We start from the raw sequence: 25427 nt of genomic DNA, 5'->3' as shown, positions 1-25427 counted from the left end.
TAACCCCTTTGCTGCCAGTGAGAATAGCAATGCATTGCGGAGGAATACTGATCTCCTTTGTAGTAATCAGAAACTGCAAGTTGAATGGTGACACATTCAGTGATTTTTGCAGACATTAGAATAAAATGTCTACACTCTATAGTCTACAGTATTATTTTTTCTTTTTCCAACTCAAATTTTTTTTATTGATTTTCCAAGCAGAGTTATACAGGCATACAACATTAGAGGGTGGGTTTTTGGGGAAGGGGGTGTTTGGTGGGAGGGGGCAAAAAAAGAAAAAAGGGGGTTGGGGGGTGTTAGGGGGTAGGGAACAGCACCATGGTGAATCAACATTACTTGATACTTTACACAGTTTTAATATTGAATAGTGTGTGTGCGGTTCTTGCAGGGCAGTTTCTCTATCTAATCTTGAGTCCAACTCTAGGGGGTTCGGATAGGTAAGAGAAAGAGAATCATAGTGGGTAGCCTATGGGAGGGTGCCGGGGGGGACACACCTGTACAGTCCCTAATATCTATTTTATATATGTACCTCCAGGGCCAGATTCAGGGGTGAGGAAAAGAGGTGAAGGCCTCAGGCAGCATTTTCCTTTAGTTCATGGCATAATACCAGGGACGAAAGGAGGCGCAGAAAATGACGCCCTAAGGCCGGCTTGATGGCGGCTCTGAAAGCTCCGGCATCTCCTCCTGCTATCACATGGCGTCGCGTTGCCATGACACCGCGACCACATGGGATGTTGCTGACTTCAAATGATGCCACGTAGCAGGAGCCGATGCCAGCGGGACAAGGTAAGTAGCTACGCGCTCTCTTGGGGGCGGCAACTCTGGATGCTCGCCTCAGACGGCGAAATTCCACGCGCCAGCCCTGTGTCTCTCAATATCAAGGGAGGCAGAAGTCACACCCCAAAAATGTGAGCTTTAAGCTATTAAAAAAACATTGTTTGCACTGTACTTACCCAAGATATAAACCATGTCTAAATACTTTACAGCCGTCCTCACTGCTTATTTCTTCATGCATTCTGGAGATATTCTTTTTTGGGGTTCATCGCCCTTCAGGTTAGAAAAATACACTGCGTAACCCCCTGGACCCCCCCCATGTAAATGGTGTCTGGTGCTGAACTCGTGTTGACACGATCCTCGCCTTCACTATGGAAGGATCGAGAAAACCGAGGTTACTTTGCTCAAGGTCATATTTTGGCTGTATATTCACTTCAGATGTGAAATGAATGCAGAGCTTTGATGGTTAACGCTTTGTAGAGTTCTGCGTGGAATGAGCATGCCTAGTACACACTATGTAACAGGAGCAAGCTATGTACCGTAGAACGCAAGAGTTCCAGAAAGATATGGTGCCTGTGCGCTGCAGGGAGCCACGCCCTACATCTGGACCTGCCATTAGTGGGGGGGGGGGGGGGGGAACACGGATAACCCTTTCTAAGTAAAGAGCGCAATGAACCGGGGGCTATTGAAAACATTTATTGGATGCAGTTCAGCTTTTACTTTATTATAATCCACTACTATCCCTACACAAGATATACACACATTGTCAGCAGCTGTGTTACTCAATATCCTACTAGGAGAGCAAATACCATTTAGCACAAGCGGCCTAAGGGAAAACCTCAATGTTTCTACGAATCTGCACTTACTGGCTCCTAAACTGATGGGAATGTATTCTGTTTTTGAGACACACACACACACACACACACACACACACACACAATTTGGAATCAACCACATGACTACCATCACTACAACGATGTTATTTTTTAGAGCACTTAATAACTGCACATCCGTCCAGAGTTTAAACTATGGGCTCATTGCACCGTATCAAGGCAATTTTGGTGCAAAACTGGAACATTTTCAGAGTCCATTGTATCAAAGTACTCCATAACATGGACAATGCCGGCAGCAACAAAAACACATTTATATCAGAGGTGTTATAAAGATGTTGCAAGAGTGTTACAGAATAAACCCACTCTCAACCCCCCCACCCCCTTATTCAGAATGCAATGGGGTGTATGTATCAAGGCAAATTTGGAGGAAAACCAGGACATTTTCAACCCGCCCCTATGTATCAAAGCATTTTTGCTCCAATTTTGTGACATCTGCACCTTTGGGTGGGTCAGTAGGAGGAGTTGGGTAGAGTTACATGGTGGACACATAAAAATGAGATGTATCACATTCTGCGTCTCTGTGCACCACTTTTTGCTCCTCAAAAAAACCTCGACATCAAGTTCACGTCTAAAATTCTGCGCTGGATGTAAGAGATAAAAAATCGGAACAGTGAGTCAAAACATACACCTTTCTCTATATCGATACATACAGTAGACCCCTAGATTGGTACAGCTATGAATACGCTGGTAGGTGAGGGTCCTTCCGGCATGCTTCCATGTAGTTTTTAGTGCAGGATCAAACTGAATCCTTGACAGTGATATGTTACATAAATTAAAGTTAGATGACTGACGCCTTTATAAATATACTTATTATACGTGTCTGATATTTTTTAATTGCCATGTGGGGCTATGTAAATAAATCAAATTTCTCCATCTCAATGCTAAAGTCATCACATCTTTACACCCCTCCTCTATGTCAAACAAACCAGCATAAAGACGAGGTATAGACAGGGGCAACAAAATGTACCTTCAAAGTCATGTCACAGCGTTTAACCCTTAGAGTGTCCTTGTTATGTACGTGGTACGTCATGGCCCCGGGCATGTCAGGGGCCCTTATGCTGTACCAAGTACATCATGGACAAATGCTACTTTTTTAGGGGGTGATTGGGCTCTGACGGAGCAGCCAGCCCAATCAAAAACAGAAGTGGGTCTCCCTTCACTTCGCCGCCTTACACCGCGTCATGTGATCACTGCAAAAGCGATCACATGACAGGGAAGTGCCGGGCGTCTGGTTTCACTCTGGTGCAGGGATTTTCCGCTTTCCTGCTAGAGCACCAACCACCATTTTGAAAAGGAGTAGAGTACGCCCGCCATCTTTGGATTCTTTGCCGCTGGATCCCTGGCGCTGCAAATGTTAAAAACATTGCCAGGGAATCGTTATAAAAAGAATGCAAGAACACATCTGTTTCCCCCCCCTCCCCCCGTTAATCATGTAACGGTCATTAATTCAATGAAGTCCTTAGTGGAAGAGCATCATTAAGTAAAACATGTTCCCCTATTACTACTCACCTTGCATGACTAATAGTGACACAGGGGATTGTAGGAAATGAAACAGGCCTCCTCAGAAGCCAGGGGTTCAAACTCCCAAGACTAAATGAGCCTGAGGGACTATGTGTCGCTACTATTGCCTGGCACCGACACAAATGCCTAATCAGACCTTTGTCAGGGGAACATCATGACTTGGTAGAACTATAATGTTTCTGTACTAAGATCTTATTTCAATTATTTTGTGCGTTAACATTTTAGTGCTAAAAACTGGAACAAATCTTCATAAAAAGGGCGATACAAGTTAAATTTAAAAAAAAAAACAGAATAACGTGTATTTCTTCTTTATAACTAGTCTTAGTAAATATAAATGATTATGCCTATTATAAATAATAGGGCACTACTGTAAAAATAATACATTTTGTTACCATACAGTATGAAACATCTGTGCTGTGTCAAATGGTTGATACATCGCAAATTAATTCTGCGCTACCACTATTAACAGACTTTTTTGGGTCGATTTTGACTCTACCCAATACCTTCTGTATGCGTAGCACAGTCAGTCAATTTCCACCAGGTGTTACACTATAATTATTGTCCTTTTATGTATGTATGTCTTTATTTATATAGCGCCATTAATGCACATAGCGCTTCACAACAGTAATACACGTGACAATCATATAAATAACAAATAATACAAATAACACATAATGGGAAGAAGTGCTTCAGATATAAAAGTAACATTTCGGAAGAGGATTCCCTGCTCCGAAGTGCTTACAATCTAATTGGTGGTAGCAAGAACGTACAGAGACAGTAGGAGGGTGTTCTGGTAAGTGCGTCTGCAGGGGGCCAAGGTTAATGTATGAGGTGTAAAGTATCAGCCATGGAGCTACTCATATGCTTTGTTCGTTAAGGAGGTGTGTTTTAAGGTGGGTCTTAAATGTGGATAGAGAAGGTGCTAGTCGGGTGTTGAGGGGAAGGGCATTCCAGAGGTGTGGGGCAGTCAGCGAGAAAGGTTTAAGGCGAGAGAGGGCTTTAGATACAAAGGGGGTAGAAAGAAGACATCCTTGAGCAGAACGCAAGGATGGTGCATAGTGAGAAATTAGGGCTGAGATGTAAGGAGGGGCAGAAGAGTGTAAAGCATTAAAAGTGAGGAGGAGAATTGAGTGCGAGATGAGTGATTTGATAGGAAGCCAGGAGAGGGATTTCAGCAGGGGAAACGCTGAGACAGATTTAGGAAAGAGTAGAGTGATTCTGGCAGCAGTGTTTAGGATAGATTGTAGGGGAGACACTTGGGAGGCAGGAAGGCCGGACAGCAGGAGGTTACAGTAGTCGAGACGGGAGAGAATGAGGGCCTGTGTCAGAGTTTTAGCAGTAGAGCAACAGAGGAAAGGGCGTATCTCTAATATTGCGGAGGAAAAAATGACAGGTTTTAGCTACATTTGAATGTGAGAAGAGAATGTGAGAGAGGAGTCGAGTGTGACCCCTAGGCAGCGTGCTTGGGCTACTGGGTGAATGATGGTACTGTACTTCCAACAGTAATGTGTCATTTGTAAAGCGCCAACATACTCTGCAGCGCGGTACAAAAGACTGTTCATGGTCCCAAGGCTTAACAAAGTATCCGGCCGCTCCTCCTTCTCTTTCCGTGCACCACAAAACTGGAACAACCTACCGGAGACTCTCACATCCACCACCAGTTTAAGTTCTTTCAAATCTAAGGCTGTCTCACATTTTAATCTGGTCTGTAACTGTTACATACGCCCATAATATATATCTTTAACCGTGCATGCCATGTCTTGTATATAATGTATACCCTGTTCACTTATGTAACTGTATTTGTAAACATGTACTATTTGTCATTTCAACTCTATGCCCAGCACATACCTGAAAACGAGAGGCGACTCTCAATGTATTACTTCCTGGTAACACATTTTATAAATAAATAAATAAAATGGTGGTACAGAGTTATGTATATGACAAACTGAAGGATATAGAAATAAGGGCAGACAAGTGCGAACAGATACAGGAGTTAAGGACGGCCCTGCTCCGGGGAGCTTACAATCTAGAGCAGGGGTGGCCAACCTGTGGCCTGCGATGGCATCTGGAAATGGCCCGCCTGGTGACGGAGCAAAAAAAATAAATAAAACCATTTTCGATTAAGTCAAGGAACAATACTTCAAATAAAAAAAATATGACAGGGGAAACGTATGTAAATTAACATACATTTTGAAAATGAACACAATTTTAATAACATCTTTACCAATTCAAAACATCAAATAAATCAATTTAAATAAAATACGTTATTCCCCCATCTTTGTTTTGTGAGCAGACGTTTTGCTACAGTACAGATCTGTACTGGCAGACGCGCCGGTGGCCGCCGTCTGCTTCTGCTCCCCCCCCCTCGGAAATCAATTTGAATATTGAGAAACCGTTACCTGAAATGCCAAATTCAGAGATTACAATGAGATTTCAAATTCAGATTCTTTTCTTTTTTTTTTAAGCTAGGATTTCAAGTTTTTTTTCTTTTCCTCAAAAAAACAAACCAGTTTGTAATATTTTAATGTTTTTATTAATCCTTGTTTATGTTAGGTGTCATTTAGTTTATGTTTGGCTATTACTTTAAACTGGATGTCGGGGGCAGTAGGACAGCGGTCCGGCATACAATTTGTGCCCATATGTTGGCACTTCTGTAAGAAAAGGTTGGCCACCCCTGATCTAGAACAGTGATGCTCAACTCCAGTCCTCAAGACCCCCCCCCCAACAGGTCAGGGTTTAAGGATATCCCAGCTTCAGCACAGATGGCTCAATCAGTAGCTCAGTCAAAGACTGGGCCACTGGTTGAGCCACCTGTGATGAAGCTGGGACTGATTGAGCCACCTGTGCTGAAGCAGGGATATCCTTAAAACCTGACCTGTTGGGAGAGAGATGGGGGGGGGGGGGTTGAGGACTGGCGTTGAGCACCACTGTTCTAGATGATTATGAGCTTTGGGAATAACACTGATGCTAATAGCTAAACAGCAATATTACCTGCTCAGTTATAATTATCTGGTTGGCATTTCCAAATAATAAAAGGCACAGAGAAAATGGCATTAAACATTGGTTAAAGCCTGTGGCAGAGCTGGTTTTGATCTACTTAAGTCTTAATGTCGTACTTTACATAACGCTATCTGTGCTACAAGACATTAAGTGCGTTCATGCATCAATAACCCACATTTTTCTGTGATTAACACAAAGAATATGAACTTTATAATATGACTGATTTTTGATTATCTGATCATGAACTTACAATTCTTTTATGTGACACTTAAGTTATATCTGATTATGCTCCCAAAACATGCCCCTGTTAAATAATATTTTCACTAGTATACAGCTAGAGTAAACAGTATGTAAAAAGAGAAACTACCTTCTTGTATACAGCATTTAGCAAAACTATCCAGAGAAATCCATGGGTTTGTAACTCAAATTGCTAAAGTACAGTGTGTTAAATGTAAGTACAGTATCTGGGTTACTATGTTTCAAGTGGATGCCCACAAGGAAATTCTGTGCAGTACAGTGAATCCTGTTTCTAAAGTAGACAGGTAGTTATTGATGGAGAAATAATTGCAGTAATTAGTAGCCCTGGATATTGCCAACAGCATATGATGACACTGGTCTTCATTCTTGCCACTGCCTTCTAGGAAACGGAGCTGTGGACTCTAGAATAATGTATATTCAGAATTCCCCCATAATTAAATAGTTCTGTGAGGTCCATATTTATGCATGGGGCGAAAAACCACTAATCTCAGCAGTCTTCCCATGGTCATTAAGAATTAGCAACAAATAAACATTGCTTTACCAGCCTGCCTAGGTTGCGTTGATTTGTATGCAACAATAAAACGATCAACACATATAGAACTGATGAACCAATTACTCTTTACCTTGGTGCCCAATGGAATCGGATGCAAAACAGAAACATCCCATCTTAGTGAAATACAAATCAGGTGTTAACAGAGTGGAAGTATTATTGGGTGCATGAAATGTCACATTGATACAGTACATGACATTCAATATTGCTAGCTTCTTCAACAGGCTCTAGATACTAACTAGCACATACCAGGGTTTATGCATCAAGGCAGCGGAGCACTGAGAGGAATTTTGAACCTGTCTTAAAGCATCACTGTATCAAGCTACTTGTCACCTATCTTACCAGTTCTCAGTGAGCAATCTGGATAATGACAACAATGGATGTTGAAGCCTCACTCACTACGTGCTGCATTGCGTTTGCCGTTTTTTTATTAAAGGATTGAAGCAGGGGGTCTCCGGAGTTGAACTGTGTTCATTTCAGCTCTGGGGACCCCCTGCTCCCCGAGATATTACTTCCCTCAGTAGGGAGTGCCAGTATCCCTGTGCGATTTAAATGTCTTGGTCACTCTGGCCAATAGGAAGCCACAACTGATGATGTCATGGCTTCCTATTGGCTCGCCAGACTAAAGTCTCCATTTCGTTAGGCACACAAAGTTCCCCGGCTGCAGATACCGGGACCCTTACAGAGAGGTATCTCTAGATACAGGGGTCCCCGGAGCGGAGATTAACACAGTTCAGCTCCGGAGACCCACCGTCTTCAAACCTTTGTTTATTTTAATTAAACGGCACAAGGAAATGTATCAAACGCTATTTTTGTGCCGGTCATTATAATTTTCTGCCCCGTGATGCCCACCAATTCTGACGCAGCATAAACTTCTATGAATAAAAAGATTTGTATCAAATATAAAAAATGTTTATTAAAGCAACTTCTGACATTTAACACCGACGCTTGCTATATAAAACTCAATATATTGTGATGAAGCTGCTTCCCAATGCTGAAGAAGATTACACCTCCATCAAAAATGAATGGGATTGAATAAAATGAGCAAGGGGCGGAGCAGTTTCTTATTTATCTCCCACAACACACCTCTATGCAACATGTGGAGAGATACCTGGGAACACACCTGAGCCTGTAGTGTTTGTGTCAAATGCATAACGAGATGGATATATTTGGCTGCAAAAATACCTTTTTTGAGCAGGGGCAGCCCTGAAGAATTTTTTTAATCTTGGGACACCACTGCTCTTCAGTGGGAGTGCATCCAACTTCCATGAGCGAGTGCGCACACACGCGTGCACACACACGCGCACACACACGCGCACACACACACGCGCGCACACACACGCGCGCACACACACGCGCGCACACACACACGCGCACACACACACGCGCACACACACACACACGCGCACACACACACACACGCGCACACACACACACACGCGCACACACACACACACGCGCACACACGCGCACACACACACACACGCGCACACACACACACACGCGCGCACACACACGCGCACACACACACACGCGCGCACACACACGCGCACACACACACGCGCACACACACACACACACACGCGCGCGCGCACACACGCGCACACACACACACGCGCGCACACACACGCGCACACACACACGCGCACACACACACACGCACACACACACACACACACGCGCGCACACACGCGCACACACACACACGCGCACACACACACACGCGCGCACACACACGCGCACACACACACACACACACGCGCGCGCACACACCTCAAAACATGTCAGTTTCTCTCTCTTGCATGCTAGGCTGAGAAAGAAGAAGCAGATCATAGCCTCCATGTTTCCAGGCAGCACGATAGATGCCCGTTGAAATGCCAGCTGATTTCCCCTTGGCACGCAAGGGTTCCCCAGCACTGTAGTTGAGAAACACTCAAGCCAAGATAATCACTAAAAAGTCATTGCTGGTGACGACCACCCCAAAAATGAATATATCCCAACCCATTAAAAATGTAATTCAGAGTTGTTTAAAAAAAAAAAAAAAAATGCTACAAGTATTCTCATAGTACATATCTGATTTATTAATAAAACACATGCATGTAAGATATTGCTTGGACTGCAGCTTTAAAGAAAGATCAGGGGCGTCTATGATTGTTTTTCTTGTTTTTATTTTTATTTCACTTTTAGATTGAATCACTCTATTGTTATGTTGAGATAACTGCAATATACAATGTATAGGTGATTTCATGGAGCAAAACTGAATGTTGTCTTTGCAATGTTCGGTGTGTTTTGAAATATTGTATAAAGCTGCAAATTTAGAATAAAATTTGACTACAAAAAAATAAAAAGAGAAGACAATAAATTGCACCTTTAAAAAAAATAAATAAAAAACAAAAACAGTAATATTTTCTTGCCAAGATGCAAATAGAAATTATTGGCGGAAAGAAAAAAAAAACTTGGCCCATTCCCTAGCCCCTGTGAATCGGCAGACCCCATCATTAGATCCTGTTCCAACAACCAGTGCACAAAACGCCTAAAACAAAAGCGGGCTGTCATGACCCCGTACTAAATATATCTCATGAAGTAAAAAGTTCCAACACAGATTAGCTTAGTGGCTGCAGTCAGAAGCAGCGTGGTGATGACTGAAGAAAAACACTAGAACCCCCCCTCCCCCCCCCGGCTTAAAGCAGCAATCCCCCAGAAGCCTCTAGGAATTTACCTCAGAATGTTAGCCCTGTGAGTTCTGAGCATGTCCTGCGCTTTAAAAGAAAAACCAAAACACTTTTAGTGTTAAAAACCATGATTTTCCGAATCTCTAACGTTTGTGGTTACCACGGCAGCCTTTAGACTGCACTCGGCTACGGCGAGTACGCCATTTTGACCCACTTAATATTTCAAACACTTACAGCACCGTATTAAAAATAAATAAAATGAAATGAATAAATACAAAATTAATATAAAAAAAATGCGTTGGAAATGGCAATCAGTGCAGACTGCTGCTTTAAGCCTGGACTAATATACGTATGTACGTGTACGTCTGTGTGTGGTTTACAAAAAGAAAAAAAAAAGGTGCATACGTCAACATTTTACCAATAATGTGTTTAAAAGAATGCAATGAATAAGAGATTGGTACATTCAAATATTGCATATATGAAAACTTAATAGTGTGTATAATAAAAACTTGAACCCACTGCATATATTGAAGTGATACGAGATGATAAAATCATTAGTATTTCACTACTGTATTTGCTTTAATATAGCTCTCCGCTAGCAGCAATCATATGCGGTTGGCAGCTACCTGTGCAGTTAAACTATTGGCCGTGCCCCCTCTCTGGATCCCTTGGACTCCAATATTGTTCACATACGGGTTGGAACCCCGAAGTGACGTCATCACGGACGCTATCCCCACAGCATCTGGTGACGGAGACCTATTCACCACTTCTGAAGTGTTTGACGACGGTACCTACCTGTGGGCGTCCGGCCCAGCCGTGGTAACACCATGCTGGTTATTGCATAACATGCCTGAAAGAATGTTCTTTTTGTACGTGCGATGCTTACCTTGATATCATCACTAATATATTTTACTTTATTTACTACACTATGAGTTGTGCGCTTTTCTTCCTTTTAGTTTGCAGCTTCTCCAGATGCTGAGACATCTGTGTGGTTAAGCAGCCAGCTGCTTGTATATTCCCTGCACGAAGGTTTTGTATATACTGCAGTAGTGGCCTATTGTTGTCCTTTATTTGCACTTCTCGCTATATCTTATTACTTATCACAGTTATTGCAATCTTTGGTGCATAATTTCACTGTTTTTTGCATTAAAACACCTGCCACACATCCGCAATCTCCGTTCGCTGAGGCGCGGATTGCAAGTTCCGTTGGCGCATGTGCTGTCAGTGCTCGCCTTTTCGCGCATGCGTCCCGTTTTTTCCCTGGAAGAATATGATCACCCTAGGTATACGGTCACTAGCTCCAAGGAAAAACCTTGTGCTCTGTGTAGAGGCCTCATCTAGCAGATCCAGATACACATCCTGTACAATAAGTATGCAACAACTGATAGGAAGTTCTGCGGTAGGAAGCCCAAGGGACACTCACGGATGATTGTCCGGTCACTCTGCTCTCCGATGTCTGCCCAGCTGATAGGAATGGATCCAGAACATGTCTCAACAACTGAACTTGAAAACTCCAAGGGACACAGGTTCCAGAATCGCCCAACGCGTTTTGTCGCGTCTCTGCGACTTCCTCATGTATAAACAGCATGGACTCATGGGAGTATTTAAGCCCCAGCGATTGCCGCGGTAACCAATAGTCAAGCTGATTCTTAAAGCAACACTAGCCCAAGATGGACAAAGGTTACACATACATAGTTACATAGTAGATGAGGTTGAAAAAAAGACGTACATCCATCAAGTTCAACCTATGCTAAATTTAGACAACAGATACTTTATCCTATATCTATTCTTACTTATTGATCCAGAGGAAGGCAAACAAAAAACCCCAGTGCCATATCGTCCAATGATATCTCATAAGGGGAAAAATAAATTCCTTCCTGACTCCAAGAATTGGCAATCGGATTAATCCTATCCGTATCACTACATCCTATATCAAACCATTATACACAGGTGTTAAAATTATTATGCGGATACATAATATTTAATTAAAAAAACAATCCAATTTTAATGGCAAATAGCAAAAATTATATAAATGAAAATAAAAAATGGTGATGAATCTAAAAACACATTGAAAATGTGAAATAACCTATAGATCAAAGGATGTAACTAATGTGTGATAGTTACCTAAATACGTTGTACACCCTATGCTTAATCTAAATAAATTAAAATGTTTAAAAAAATATATAAATAATAATAATATATATCTATCTATCTCTCTCTCTAACGGATGAACTCTTAGATGATGTACCAACAGGCAGATAGTCACAATTATTAAAAGTGAGATTCATCTAATTTCACATTGGGTAGTAGAAATAATCTCTAGAGAAATGTGGAGAGAGAGATACAAATAAAAAATCAGAGATCCACTGATCCATAGTTATGGGGTATCTAATGGCTGGGTGATGCATGAATGGATCGCGAGACCAATAACAATAAGAATAAAAACAATCCCGGACGCACAGAACATTGAGCAGAAAAATCTAACAGTATCATGTATAGAAAAAGAAGAAACTCAGAGAGAGACAGATCATCAATTCCTTTTTAACCCTAAATTACAATGAATTTAGGTGCATAATCTAACGAAAAACCAAGGTACTTGTATCCAACTAGAATGTATAGATGTAGATTATATATAGATGTAGGTGTGTGTAAATGTATATGTACACATACACACGCTCTAAAATATGTTTATGTTAATACTGTATGTTTTTGAGCACGTACAATGGTGATCGGATGTCTGAAATGTTGGAGAAATATCCTACTGTAAAAATTAGCTTTGTGTAACAATGTATTCAATAGAAATAGCGCGTCTTATAATATCAATTATTAGTCCAAATAAAAAAATTAAAAAAGATATCACCTATTACTAAAGGACTCATTTACTCTGCCACAATGTGGTAATAACACAGGGAGTTTGGTGCTGCCTGGTGGAATGGAACGAGGGGAGATTACGCTGCCCAGGTTGCCATGTTAGGCCGTGGTCCCAGTCGGCACTGTAGCACGTGTGCCCGGCGGGGTGATGGCGCGTGCACAGCGCTTCCCCGCGGTGAGATGCAGGAGATTGCGACAGGGGGGGGCGTGGTGGGGGTTTTGCAGCGGGCGTGGCCATGACCTCACGCGGATGGTTTTTGCCCGCATTGGCTGAACCGCCGGCAGGGGCGTGGCCACCCCTCCGTCGCAAGCTGTAAATACAATTTGGAGGTCTTTTGAAAATCTGGTAGTAGGGAGCGGCTGCCGAATGCGCGCAAAGGCACATACTGGGCCCAGCCCCATTGAGAGTGGAACTTGTTCGCCGAGGCGTGCGCTGTAGAACGTACTGGGGACGCAGCCTTAACATTCCACTGCAGGTCAAAAGCAGCTAGGAAAAGAATGTTTTGGGGGAACGGCGCTTTTCGAAACAAAGAACAGGGCATGTGCTGAGAAAGTAACACATAATAAGGAAGGAAGCCCTGCAACAAACAGCAAACCATAGCTGAAAACATCTGGAGAAGGATTCATGCCATTACCCTGATGTGCATGTGACAAGGGTAGAAATGGGACCTGTGCCACTTGCCCTGAGTAATATAATGGACGGTAATCTGCCACAACATATACAGATGTTCCATGGGATCTTTAAATTGAACTTGCAGTGTGTAAGTGTGTAATATTAATATAATATACATACATACATACACACACACACAAACACACACAGATTATTATTATTATATATAAAATCACACAGCATTTCATGGTATAGAGCAGGAGTATTCAACACCAGTCCTCAAGGGCTACCAACAGCTCAGGTTTATCAGGATATCCCTGCTTCAGCACAGGTGACTCAGTCATTATGCAGGGATATCCTGAAAACCTGACCTGTTGGTAGCCCTTGAGGGCTGGAGTTGCCCATCCCTGCACAATGCTCCCCCCCCTAGAAGTGCTAGACAGCCCCCTGCCCTAAATCATGTATTTCTAGTCTAACTCTCATCCCTTTAGATTGTGAGCATATGGCGGCAGTGACCTCCGTACCATGTGTCAGTATGTGCCAATTCATTCATATTTAAAGGTGCTATTTATCACAAGTCTCACGACAACAAAACTGGAGTAAGAATAAAGCACCAGAGTTGCAACAAAAAACAAAATCGCACTGATTCCATAGAGATTTGTTTTAATCATAATATTTTAAAGCAGCAATCACCTCCCCCAGAAGCCTGTATGAGTTTAACTCTTAAAATGCCCTGATCTTAAATAAGAATACTTTTAGTGTTACAAATCATGATGTTCTTAATCACTAGCTTCGGAGGTTATTTGGTTAACCTTTGGATTGCACTGGGCTCTAGGGAGAGCTTCAGTTTTAACCACCCCGACACAATATTCGAAACTCTTATATCTCCTGAACATAGCATCGGATTCCTATAATAAAAACAGCATTGGAAACGGCAAGAAAAGGTCTCTCAACCCATTGGGTGCATTATAGAAGTAGCTGCTATGTCATGGGGCCCAGAACATCAGGGGCCCAAGGACATAGCAGCTACGTCATGGTCTTCCTGCTCGTTTTTCCAGGGGAGGCTGCATTGTGCAGGATCTATGAGGAAGAGGAGGAACAGAAGGAGGAGGACCGCCCCTTCCGTTCTGTCTTCGGTGATGGAGTGTTCACCGAAGTGTTCACGAGTGTCGGAGGGGCCGTGGCGCTCTGGGGGCCGCAACCCCTACGGCACTCAAAGGGTTAACGAAATGATATGTAAAACAAGGCGATCGGCGCGGACTGCTGCTTCTTCCGGGACCACAATCACGGCGAACACAACAGGACTTGTTTATCATACACGGAAAGAAGTTCCAGTATGTTTAGTTCAGAGTCTGGCCCCATGCTAAACCTGCACAGGCTTATACAGTTCAGCAGCCACTGCAAGCTGAGTTTATAGGAGTAAAGTTCACTAAGGAGTGGCAGCTTGCAGACGGGATGAATGAGCGCCTTAGCCTTCCGTAGGAGACCCGTTTTGCTTCAGCTTGTTATGGTATCCAACAGCACTCAATGTTTCACTAGGGAAACCTTAGAGCTACTTCTAAGGGAAACAAGAGCCGGGTGATGTTATGTACACACAGACACTCCAGGAACAGACATGAATAACGTGTGAAAGTCCAGCACAAGCATCAACTAGCGAGTCTACCCCTACATATTAGGCCCCGCTCACTGCGCCTGCTATGCGCTGTTCACGTGCGTGCGCACGTTCGGCACTCTTTAATGCTGTTGTATAAGAGTTTTCTGACTATAAAGGACTCCTGGCAGCGAAGCACAGCGTTGACGCTGCTGCACTTGAGAGAGACAACTCAAGTTGTCATTTCGTGCGGCGGCCGCGTCACGGGTATTTCGCCAGCCAATGAGTGAAATGTAAACACAAGAATCACCCTACCCATGTCTGGGCCCCGCCTACAAGTCGCGTCATTCAGGCTGCTGGGGATCAGCACACATAGCCCAGCAGACAGGCGCGCAAACGCGGACGCGCACACGCCACGTCGTGAGGTTGGCACAATGAGCTCGGCCTTACTCATGTTGTGAGTTGAGGTGCGAGCTGCTTCTGTGCACAGTACAGTAGTAACCACATGGTTGCGACGTGGCCAGATGACACAAGTGGAAGAAGAGGGTCCTCCTCTTACATTCTGATGGCGTCCACAGCTCCTAGATTAATGGTGAACGTGACCTCACCTAGAAAACAAATGAAGTGATAACCTCTGTACGGCAAAAGAGCCACCAGCGGGACAGCCCTCGTGATGTCCGGTGAATGTCCACAGTGCACCCTAAAGATTCATTCCAATACAATGTACCTAATGTCACCAACAAGAACCCGGCCCCCAAACTTAATCTGTGTGGGTCCTTTTCTACTAGAATGATTTACCCACGTATACAGAACCCTTAAATATAGAAAATTTAAATGAGATTCTCATTCCACAAGAGCTGAAACAAAGTGACATTGACCCTTAACTTGAAATGCCAGAATTGCATGGTGAGAACTTCAATGCCTTGGGAATAATCTTCCCGTGTTCATTAAAATATAGTGTTCCCTATGAAGACTGGACTTCCGCCCCCCCTTTCTCGCTCCCTCCCCCCCCGCCCCCAATTCTGCTGGTGCCTGGGAGTCAGTCTGCTTAGCGACATAAAGAACATGAAAGTGTTGCTACACATTATTAGGGAACAAGCAGAAACCCTCTAATATATATATTATTATTATTATTATTAAAGACCAACCACCACGCACCTCTAGAACCGGAAGAGGTGGGAGGTCTTCCTTCCATTTAATTATTTTTAAAGCTTTTGTATCATAAAGAATTAAAAAAAAAAAAAAAAACATGCGCTGTCCACAGTCAGAGATTCACTTAGCAGAGATTACCCTGAGGAAGGCCTTTGACTAAAGCGCCTGCAATTTCCGACGTGACTAACACATAACCTTGAAATTATATTGACTCACTAATGGAAAGTAGTAACTAACAAAAGAGCTGCTCCTTGAAAATAAGGTTTGATGGCACCCAACAATTCCTGCTTCTACCAGAGATAAAACAAACAAGATAACACAGCACCGGTTAGAATAGAAAATGTAACCAATGCATAAACAGCATGTTGATTTCACACAACAGACGGTACCGCAAACAATAGATGCCCTCTGCAGAGTTCAAATCTATTCAGTAACCCTGTTGAAGTAAACAGAGTTACACAAGGGGTGTTATCAATGGGCCGGCAAGAAACAATACTTTGAAGGCAACGTTTGAGCATTGAAAGCAAAACCCTTCTCACATTAAAAATACAATTACTTAAATCCAAAAAACGGACACACTTGTGTGTAAAATTCTTATTTTATTTATTTATAAAATATTTTACGAGGAAGTAATACATTGAGAGTTACCTCTCGTTTTCAAGTATGTCCTGTTATTGTGTCCAGTCCCTCTCTATATGCCAATATTCTAGGATAGCCAGATCAAACAGCAGCTACACACGGCTTGTGATAAAATTAGTCGCCAGCTGTCCATTTCCCGTTTGTGCCAGTGGACCAAAAATAATTTTCATTGACCTCTTACTGAAATAAACGTGACAGACAATTGATGTATCTATATTATAGTCAAAAGGCGTCCACTAATTGCGATGACAGTGTATCATCTCCATATGGCTTTTCTCGGAATGGGAAACATGAACTCCATTGTGCATAGCTATAGGGAACTAAACCCAACCGGGCAGAATACCGTGGAAGATACCCAACTTCCGGAATCGACAGCCAGGCCTGGGAAAATTGTCCTGGCTCTCCCCCCGTCAGCGGATATAGTAAGATTTTGTCTTTTATAGTGCCTACAATGTACACTGTGCTGTATTCTGCAGGCACAACGTGTCCCTATACGAAGAGGTTCCAATTTATTTATAAAAATGTGTTACCAGGAAGTAATACATGGAGAGTCACCTCTCGTTTGCAAGTATGTCCTGGGCACAGAGTTATGATGACAAGTACATGGTTACAATTAAGTGAACAGGGTGGTTCACCCCCTAATTGTGGTACCTGAAGCAGAGGGATTAAGCGACTTGCCCAAGGTCGCAAAAGGGTAAAGTTCATGAACAAATATCCTCATCCAGAGGGAGAGAGGTGGGCGAGGGGGCGCAGCCAGCACTTACTGGGGGCGATGGGACATGCGGTGACCCCGTCTATAAGTATTTATTAGCACACGCCAATTTGGTCACAAATATTTGAGTGAAACAGTCTAGATCCTCAATTTGCCTTTATTTAGATTTTTACGTCACTAGTTTCTCATACGATATTTCAACATGGAAATCAAGGCTTAGAAATCATACATTTTAGTGCCTTGTTGGCTTCAGTTCTGATATTACACAACTTTTCCTGTACGTTTCTGTTTAGGTGGGCAAATACTCCGGACATTTGGTCATGGCCATCTTGTCGCGACTAAGTCATCTTGACGGTCGCCACAGAGGGCCCCTCCGGCGCCAACCGCTTCTAGGATAAGGTACGTTTAGGGTAGGGGGTTCACTTTAGGGGTTTTACCGATTAGGGGGTTAACTTTTGGGGTTTTAGCAGTTAGGGTAGGGGGTTAACTTTAGGGGTTTTAGTGGGTAGGGGGTTAACTTTAGGCGTTTTAGTGGGTGGGGTAGGGTGTTAACGTTAGATGTTTTAGTGGGGGGGGTAAGGGCTTTTAGAATAAGAGGTTAAGAATGTTTTTAGGGTAGGGGGTAGCGTTAGTACTAGGGGTTAATATTAGGGGGGGTTTAGGGTAAGGGATTTACCACGGTGGCGAAGCGGCCGAGTGTCCACGCGGCGCGGTTAGTGGCGGCTAAACGGCTGCGGCAAAATGTCCTAGACCGCGTGTACGCTGTAGACATTTTGGAGGTCTGATCTAAATAAGCCGCGTGACTACACTTGCTGCCTGTGCTCCTCCATCTCTATAGACATTACTGCACCTTGAAAAAAATAACCACAAAAATTCAATACCGGTAACACTATATAATTACCAAATAGCGAAAACATTTCACCAACACACATTGATTTCTAGCCAGCAATGTTATTACGTGAAGTCTCCATATCCAGTGCAGTCAGGAAGAAAGCTGCTAAAATGTAACCGATTGTTTGAAACGGGCACACTTTTGTTGCCATGGATATTTGCATTGCAATACTCGGCATGAAACCACTCACATAAAGCAGACTTATTATTACTTACTATATATAGGTATTGTGCTTTATAACGTAATCCTGGTCACTGCCGTTTCAGAACCTCAGATTTGGCAATTGCTCAGTTGTGCATGAGCTCATACCTGACCCGAAACAACATAGAAGCACCTCATTTAACATCAGATAAGAACACTTCCCTGCTCTTGAATACAAAGGGGACGCCTACCCCAACTTGGCTATTTACAGTTGACATTCTTCCCTGGTCTCTCCTCCCAGGATTTGTCAGCTGGAATCCTTCTGCTCTCCTATTTATCACCTTCCCCCTCACCCTGTCTCTCAGCAGAAAAGGGGAGGAGCTAAGCCTCTGCCTGGTCAGTGGTGTACACCTTACCTAGAGGGGCAGGTGTTTAGTATCTAACTGCTTTTGACGCAGCAGTCCAATGTACCCCCCCCCCCCTTTAATATGAGCATCAATACAATCCACACAATGATAAGAAATTAGTTAAGTTGCCGATCGATCGGCGAAGATTCGGCTCGGGGGTTCACTAAATGGCTGTCTGTGCAGCAGAAGAGGACCTAAGACGCAAAGTTCTGTAGGGAAGATCATGTGACCAGGCAGTCACTAGATACAATTGGTGCACTGCTAGAGAGAGGGCAGGGCTCATAAAGGGGTGTGCCAGAGCCTGTTTCAGAAGAGTAAGGGACTTTGTAAATGATTGCTATACAGTAGAAACAAAAATGCTTGTTACATTATAATACCACCAAAACCTTTTCTTCCAATTCATTGTGAACTTTCAAAAAGTACTTCTAGCCAGTGGTCAGCCAACTCCTTCGCTGCTGGTCTTCAAGGCATGATTAACGGCCCAGATCCACTTAGACAGCACCAAGATATATTAAAAACATTTCACGAAGGTCCTTTAATATTGGCATTGGCTAAATCAGGGGCGGCCAACTCCAGTCCTCAAGGGCCACCAACAGGTCCGGTTTTAAGGATATTCCACAGGTGGCTCAATCCGGTGCTGAATCATGGATATCCTTAAATCCTGACCTGTTGGTGACCCTCGATTCTTCCAATTCATCCCTGATCGCTGGGGCTTTGGAAAGGCTGCTACATTGTATCATTAGACAGGACCGGAACTATGGGGGGGGGGGGGGTGGACGGGGGAATAGCGGCAAGCCGATTTCCCTTTAACCCTTTGGATACCTCTGGACATAGTCACTACGTCATGAGGACTGGCACTCCGGAGAGCCCCGCGAGGCTGGTTCCTCCTGCTTAGATCACGTCCTCGGGGAGCGCGTGGCGCGATCTGCCCTGCAGCGAAAAACCGTGGACTTCAGTTCCCTAGCAACCGTCTGCCGAAGTCACGTGGCCGAGAGGCCGTGGAACTCCCGTACGTTGAGCCCCTCTCCGGCACTCAAAGGGTTAAAAGACAGGTTTACAATTCAGCCTATAGCCCAATGAGTCACACAACCACAGGTGCTCAGTTCGGTGTTTATTTTACGGGGCGGGGTGTGCCGCAGTAGTGGCAAACTAATCCGATTTCCATGTAACATAACAAGGCTGCAGCAAAAAGCATAAACCAAAAATATGGCCTTTGGGCGCTTTCCCTTCTGTACGTTTTGTGTAAATATCTGAGACATAATTCCATCTAAAAAATAAATAAAGTAGAACGCAGTATGAACGATAGACAGGATACTTCAGTACCTTATTCATCAAGACACTTCTACATGCCCTACAACCATATTTCCTTTCATGCCAAAATCAGTAGCGACTCCTCCAGTGGATAAGTACTTTTCCAAACACGACGACATATTCAGGATCGCAGACAGATGTTACATTGATTGAACATCATCAGTTTCATGTTGGAGTCCAATTGCATCAATATATGTTGGTGCTTTGGTGATCACGTCCCCAATAATTTACGGTGTGGATGGTTATCGGAGTTAAAGAAAAAGGTTGTTTTGGGGGGATACCTAGATATTGAAATAGGGTGTACCAAAAAGTTTCCATCTACAGTATATCTGCTGCCTCCCTTTTATAAATCAATTAAATCATCCAGGTTTTAAAGAAGCAATTCCCACAATTTTGTTGATTATAATTTTTTTTATATACAGGATTAAAGCAAGGGGGTCTCCGCAGCTGAACCCCATTAAATTAAGCTCTAGGGACCCCCTGATTCCGGAGATATGTACCTCAAAACGGGGTGCCAGTATGGGTCTGCTGTTTGAAGCTCCCGGGTGACGTGGGCCAATAGGAAGACCCCCCCCCCCCCCCCGGGTGACATCACGGCTTCCTATTGGCCCGCAGGCAGCGGGAGCTTTGAAAAGCGGCCGTAATGTGAACACTGGACGCGAGCCGCATGGGAGCGGCTACCGGCACCCACTACGGAGGCAAGTGTCTCCGGAACCAGCGGGTCACTGGAGATGAAATTAATGGGGTTCAACTCTGGAAACCTCCGGCTTATATATATATATATATATATAGATTGAATAACCCTGTGTGGTTTGAAAGCTTGTAACTTTTCATGTATCTGTTGGTCCAATAAAAAGTCTAAAATTATCCACTTTCCTGACCCCTTTTGTGACTTTAATACTAACGTTTTTAACCTGCGCACCCCTCTCCCCCCCCCCCCCCCCGCTTACCTACCGGCTCGCGCCCCCTCTCCTCTTGGGCTCCAGCGTCAAATGACGTTGTCAAGTCATGCGACGTCACGTGACCCCGGTTACCATGGCGACGCATCGCCGAAGTTTAGGTAGGAGACGCTGCAGAGGCCTCGCCTGGTCCCCCCCCCCCCCCCCAGCACTTCTTTGAAGTGCCTTGGGGGAGACCGCGGGACCTCAGTAGCTGCCACGTCCCCCTGGAAATTCTCTCGCCCCCCCTTTTGCGCACCCCTGCACTCCAGAATGTCACAAAACCATCTTTGAAATGAAAGGAATCCAGAACGCTTCATTCCCCTCCTGCCTGGTGGAATTCTCCATTGAAACATTAACATAAGGATACTTATTCTGGACTGAACCTTTCCATACCCACCAACTGTACACCTAGCTAGCAGGTACTGTATGTGTTCTTTATGTCCTGTACCCATTACATTCAGCTGGACCTATTGTACAGGATTCCTGCCAGCAGCTGCTGAATATTCAGCTAATTAAAGCTGCTGGGGTTGGGGAGGCGGTGGGGGAGTTAAGGCAGCAAGTTGGGGGGGGGGGGGTAAAGGCAGCAAGTTGGGGGGGGGGTGGGAGGGGGGGGGGGCTTTCAAAAATCCTTAATGCGATGCTAATTCTTAAACACACAATTTGGGGTATTGGGGTATAGGGTCAGCAGCACTAAAAGTAAATCACTACCCCAGGAGGAGGGACAGTCTGTTTAACAGACGTCACAGCCATGAGAATCCCGCTATACAACACTCCATTCCTAACTCCTATATGGATTAGGAAGGGTTTTTAGGGAGTTCCTGTTTCAGGTATAAGACACGTGCATATAATTATTTATCACAATATTAGTTGGGTAGCAGCACACAATATACTCAAGGTTGTGATAACATCATATAAGAATTTGGATTTTTTTGGGGGGGATGCGGGCGGTTGCAGAGGTCCCGCTCTCTTCCCTGAGGCATTTAAATTAAATGCCGGGGCATCGCGTGAGGCCTCTGCAACTAAATGACCGTGATTCTGAAGACGTGCAGGGACGCAACGCGGCATCAAATGACGCCGCGGTGCCATGTGGAGTGACATCACACGCCCATCTCCATGGCAACGGGTCACGTGACGTCACCCTGCGGCGTCATTTGACGCCGCCGAACAAGGTGAGAGGGCGCCAGAGCGAGGGGGTGCAGGAAGGGGGGCGCAGCTCAAAAAGTCTGCACTTCCCTGATCTACATCTGTGTTTTTCAACAGGGGTTGCTAGGAACCCTTGGGTTTCTCGGGCATCTCTAAAAGGTACCCAGCAATTCTCAGGTCATTTGAAATTTGTACAAAACACAGAAGAATTAACATTGCATCTGATCTCAGACGCGCTATTAGAGAGGGTTGGGGTTCCTTACAATGCATCTGATCTCAGACGCGCTATTAGAGAGGGTTGGGGTTCCTTACACTGCACCTGATCTCAGACACACTATTAGAGAGGGTTGGGGTTCCTTACAATGCATCTGATCTCAGATGCGCTATTAGAGAGGTTGGGGTTTATTACAATGCATCTGATCTCAGACGCGCTATTAGAGAGGGTCGGGGTTCTTTACAATGCATCTGATCTCAGGCGCACTATTAGAGAGGGTTGGGGTTTATTACAATGCATCTGATCTCAGACGCGCTATTAGAGAGGGTTGGGGTTCCACAGAATTTTACAATATAATTATAGGGTTCCTTATATAAAAAAGAAAGGTTGAAAACCACTGATCTACTTTCACTATGTGATGACCTCTAGTACCCTGTGATTACTGCTATGAAGTTTTCTCCATCATATTCATTGTGTGTGTGTAAATCCTAGGGCTTTAGGGACTCTTATTACTGTAAATAACAAGCTGCAGCTACCAGAGCTGATTGTGCTCTCAGGATTCACCAGCAAAACTTGGCTGGTAAATAGATGACTATTGACTCTGGTGATCTAACAACTCACATCGGCAGATCCGTATCTGTTCTACTCTTAACATACAGATTAGACTCTCGTGTTAAAATGAGACTGGCTCAGCCTGAGCTGTGCAGGCTGTGAGTGTTAGTATGCATACAGTCTTTACCTGGGTGTCAGCCTGGTACTCCTCTGCCTGGCCACAGCTTGCCATGCGCAGGGAGGTGCAGCTGCCTCCTCTCTCTCCTCCCTCTCCTCCCAGCAGCAGCAGGCAGGGGTTCTGAGCACAGGAGGAGGTTGGGTTTGCAGGAGCAGAACGAACAGAGCTAACCCTGAGTATTTACAGCACACAGGCCGGACCAGGGCTGGGCTCGGGCACAGAGAGAGACCATGGTTGTCCCTGCACTGGTATGTGTATGACAACCGGTCTTTATCATGGATCAGATTGTTACTAGTACAGTAGTCACTCTGTCAGTCTCCTGCTGCCACTGCTTGTACCTCACAGTTATCAGAGGCATGTGAAATATATTATATATCAATTATAATACACTATGTTACGTGTATGTATGTATATATACATATGTGTAAGAATATATATTTCTTATACAGTGCTGCACTGTATGCAATGCTGTATTTAGGACTAATAATGCAATAGTTGTTATGTGGAAAAAAGTATAATATAAAATAGTGGACACACACACACGTACACACACACACACGTACACACACACACACACGTACACACACACACACGTACACACACACACACGTACACACACACACACACACACACACACACACACACACACACACACATTACATTTTAAGTTATGGTGGGTGAAAAGGGCAACAAAAAACCTCAACCGTTAGCATATAGCCAATAAAGAATATCACTTGTGAGCACATTCACATGTCTTAGGCTGCGCGTATAGTGCCTGGCGACGGAGCTCAAAAACAAAACAATTGACTGTCGCCAGTGGGAGCACTGTATGCTAAGTGATAATGGTTTAAAGGCAGGGGTGCAGACCTGTCTAAGGCTGCGCCCATAGAACGTGGAGCAGCGCTGAGCCGCGCGGACACTGATGCTCACCTGATCAAGCATGAGCGATTTCATGCCCATGCAGGCGAGCCAGCGTCCGCGATCGGGAGGCGGGGGGAGGCAGAGGGAGGCGGGGCAGTGACGTCGCTGGGCCAATCGCCCGTGATGCACCGACGTCAACGTCACGGCGCTGTGACGTTGACGCTGCTTCACGCCGATTGGATGTTTTCAGCCGACAGCACGCTGAAAAACAGCTTGGCTGTCGGCTGAAAAATCCAACTCGTCAGCACGCCTGCGGACGCTCGCGTGAGCCCCTTCTAAAGACATCCTCATTGAGGATGTCGGGGCTCAGCACGGAGCGTCCGCGCGACTCAGCACGGCTTGTCCTTTTATGGACGTGGCCTTAGACATGTGAATGTGCTTACAAGTGATATTCTTTATTGGAGATATATATATATATATATATATATATATATATATATATATATATTTGTAACGGGTTTTCTGGACTGGCCTGACCCACCCAATCTCATATTGGCCCCTGTGGTCTAACCAGTCCCCATTACAGTGTGATGTCTGGTGGTGCACCTGTTGGCAACAGGACTCCTGAGTCTCCCGCATAATGTTGTGTTGGGGATTGCCAACCCAGACAGGCAGCTGAGGTAGTGTTCTTGAGTCCTACCTATATCCAGTGCAGCGCCTCCACCTCATCAGGATCCCAGCATCCGCTTGGGGATGGTCCTGGTGAGGAACTCCTCTGTGGTGCAGCCCCCTGCGTAATCACTCCACACTTACACTCGAGGGTATACTTGAACCAGGTCATCTTTATTAGTACGGTGGGCTAGCTGCCCTCCACAATGGGTGTAATTAGCCCTCCATTGTTCACCGTACTTCCCTTTGAAAGGTATTGTCCTCCTAATGTAGGGATTCCCTATCCCCGTAGGGATGTCTATCCAGGTCCCTGGTCACAGTCTCATTAGTCCTGTAGTGTACCAACTCTGAACTCCTCCAACTACTTAGCAACAATCTCTGAACTATCAATCCCCAGAAGAACTAACTTTTGATCAGTGCTGTGCCTTATGTATCCTCTGGGGGCTGACACAACTCTGACATCACTAACCATGGAGTCAGAGCCTGTGGCCACTCCCATCCATACATAGGGCACCTCACCAGGGTGTGAGGGCAAACCTCCATGATTACTGCTGGCATATCCATAACTTACCAGGCCTTACTGTCAGCAGGAGAGATGACTGCAGCCATTTTACAGCATGGTTACATTATATATATATATATATATATATATATATATATATTATATATATATAGTAAGCTCTCCAAGTAGGGCCCTCATTATGTCTTTGTATCTGTTCATGTTTGTCCTCACTTGTATGTAACTGTTTGTTATATACATAACTCTGTACCCCAATGCGCTGTGGAATATGTTGGCCCTTTACAATTAAAGGAGGGTGTGTTTGTGTCCGTTAGCAATAAAGTATTGAATGTTTAAAAAGGGGGAAAAAAAA

General features: G+C 44.4%; 1 protein-coding gene across 2 annotated transcripts in view; it reads right to left on the bottom strand.

Annotated features, from left to right (window-relative positions):
• Positions 1 to 23125, bottom strand: part of MRTFB (myocardin related transcription factor B) — a 169708-nt gene extending 146583 nt beyond the window's left edge. For both annotated transcript variants that reach the window (XM_075566143.1, XM_075566141.1), the window contains exon 1: positions 23035 to 23125. The gene's annotated coding sequence lies outside the window, so the exon portion shown is untranslated. The remainder of the gene's footprint in view (positions 1 to 23034) is intronic.
• Between the last annotated feature and the right edge of the window lie 2302 nt (positions 23126 to 25427).

Source organism: Ascaphus truei, chromosome 11, assembly GCF_040206685.1.
Source record: "Ascaphus truei isolate aAscTru1 chromosome 11, aAscTru1.hap1, whole genome shotgun sequence".
NCBI classification, from domain to species: Eukaryota; Metazoa; Chordata; class Amphibia; order Anura; family Ascaphidae; genus Ascaphus; species Ascaphus truei.
The sequence above is the reverse complement of the archived record's forward strand: the minus strand, read 5'-3'. Positions and strand labels throughout refer to the sequence as shown.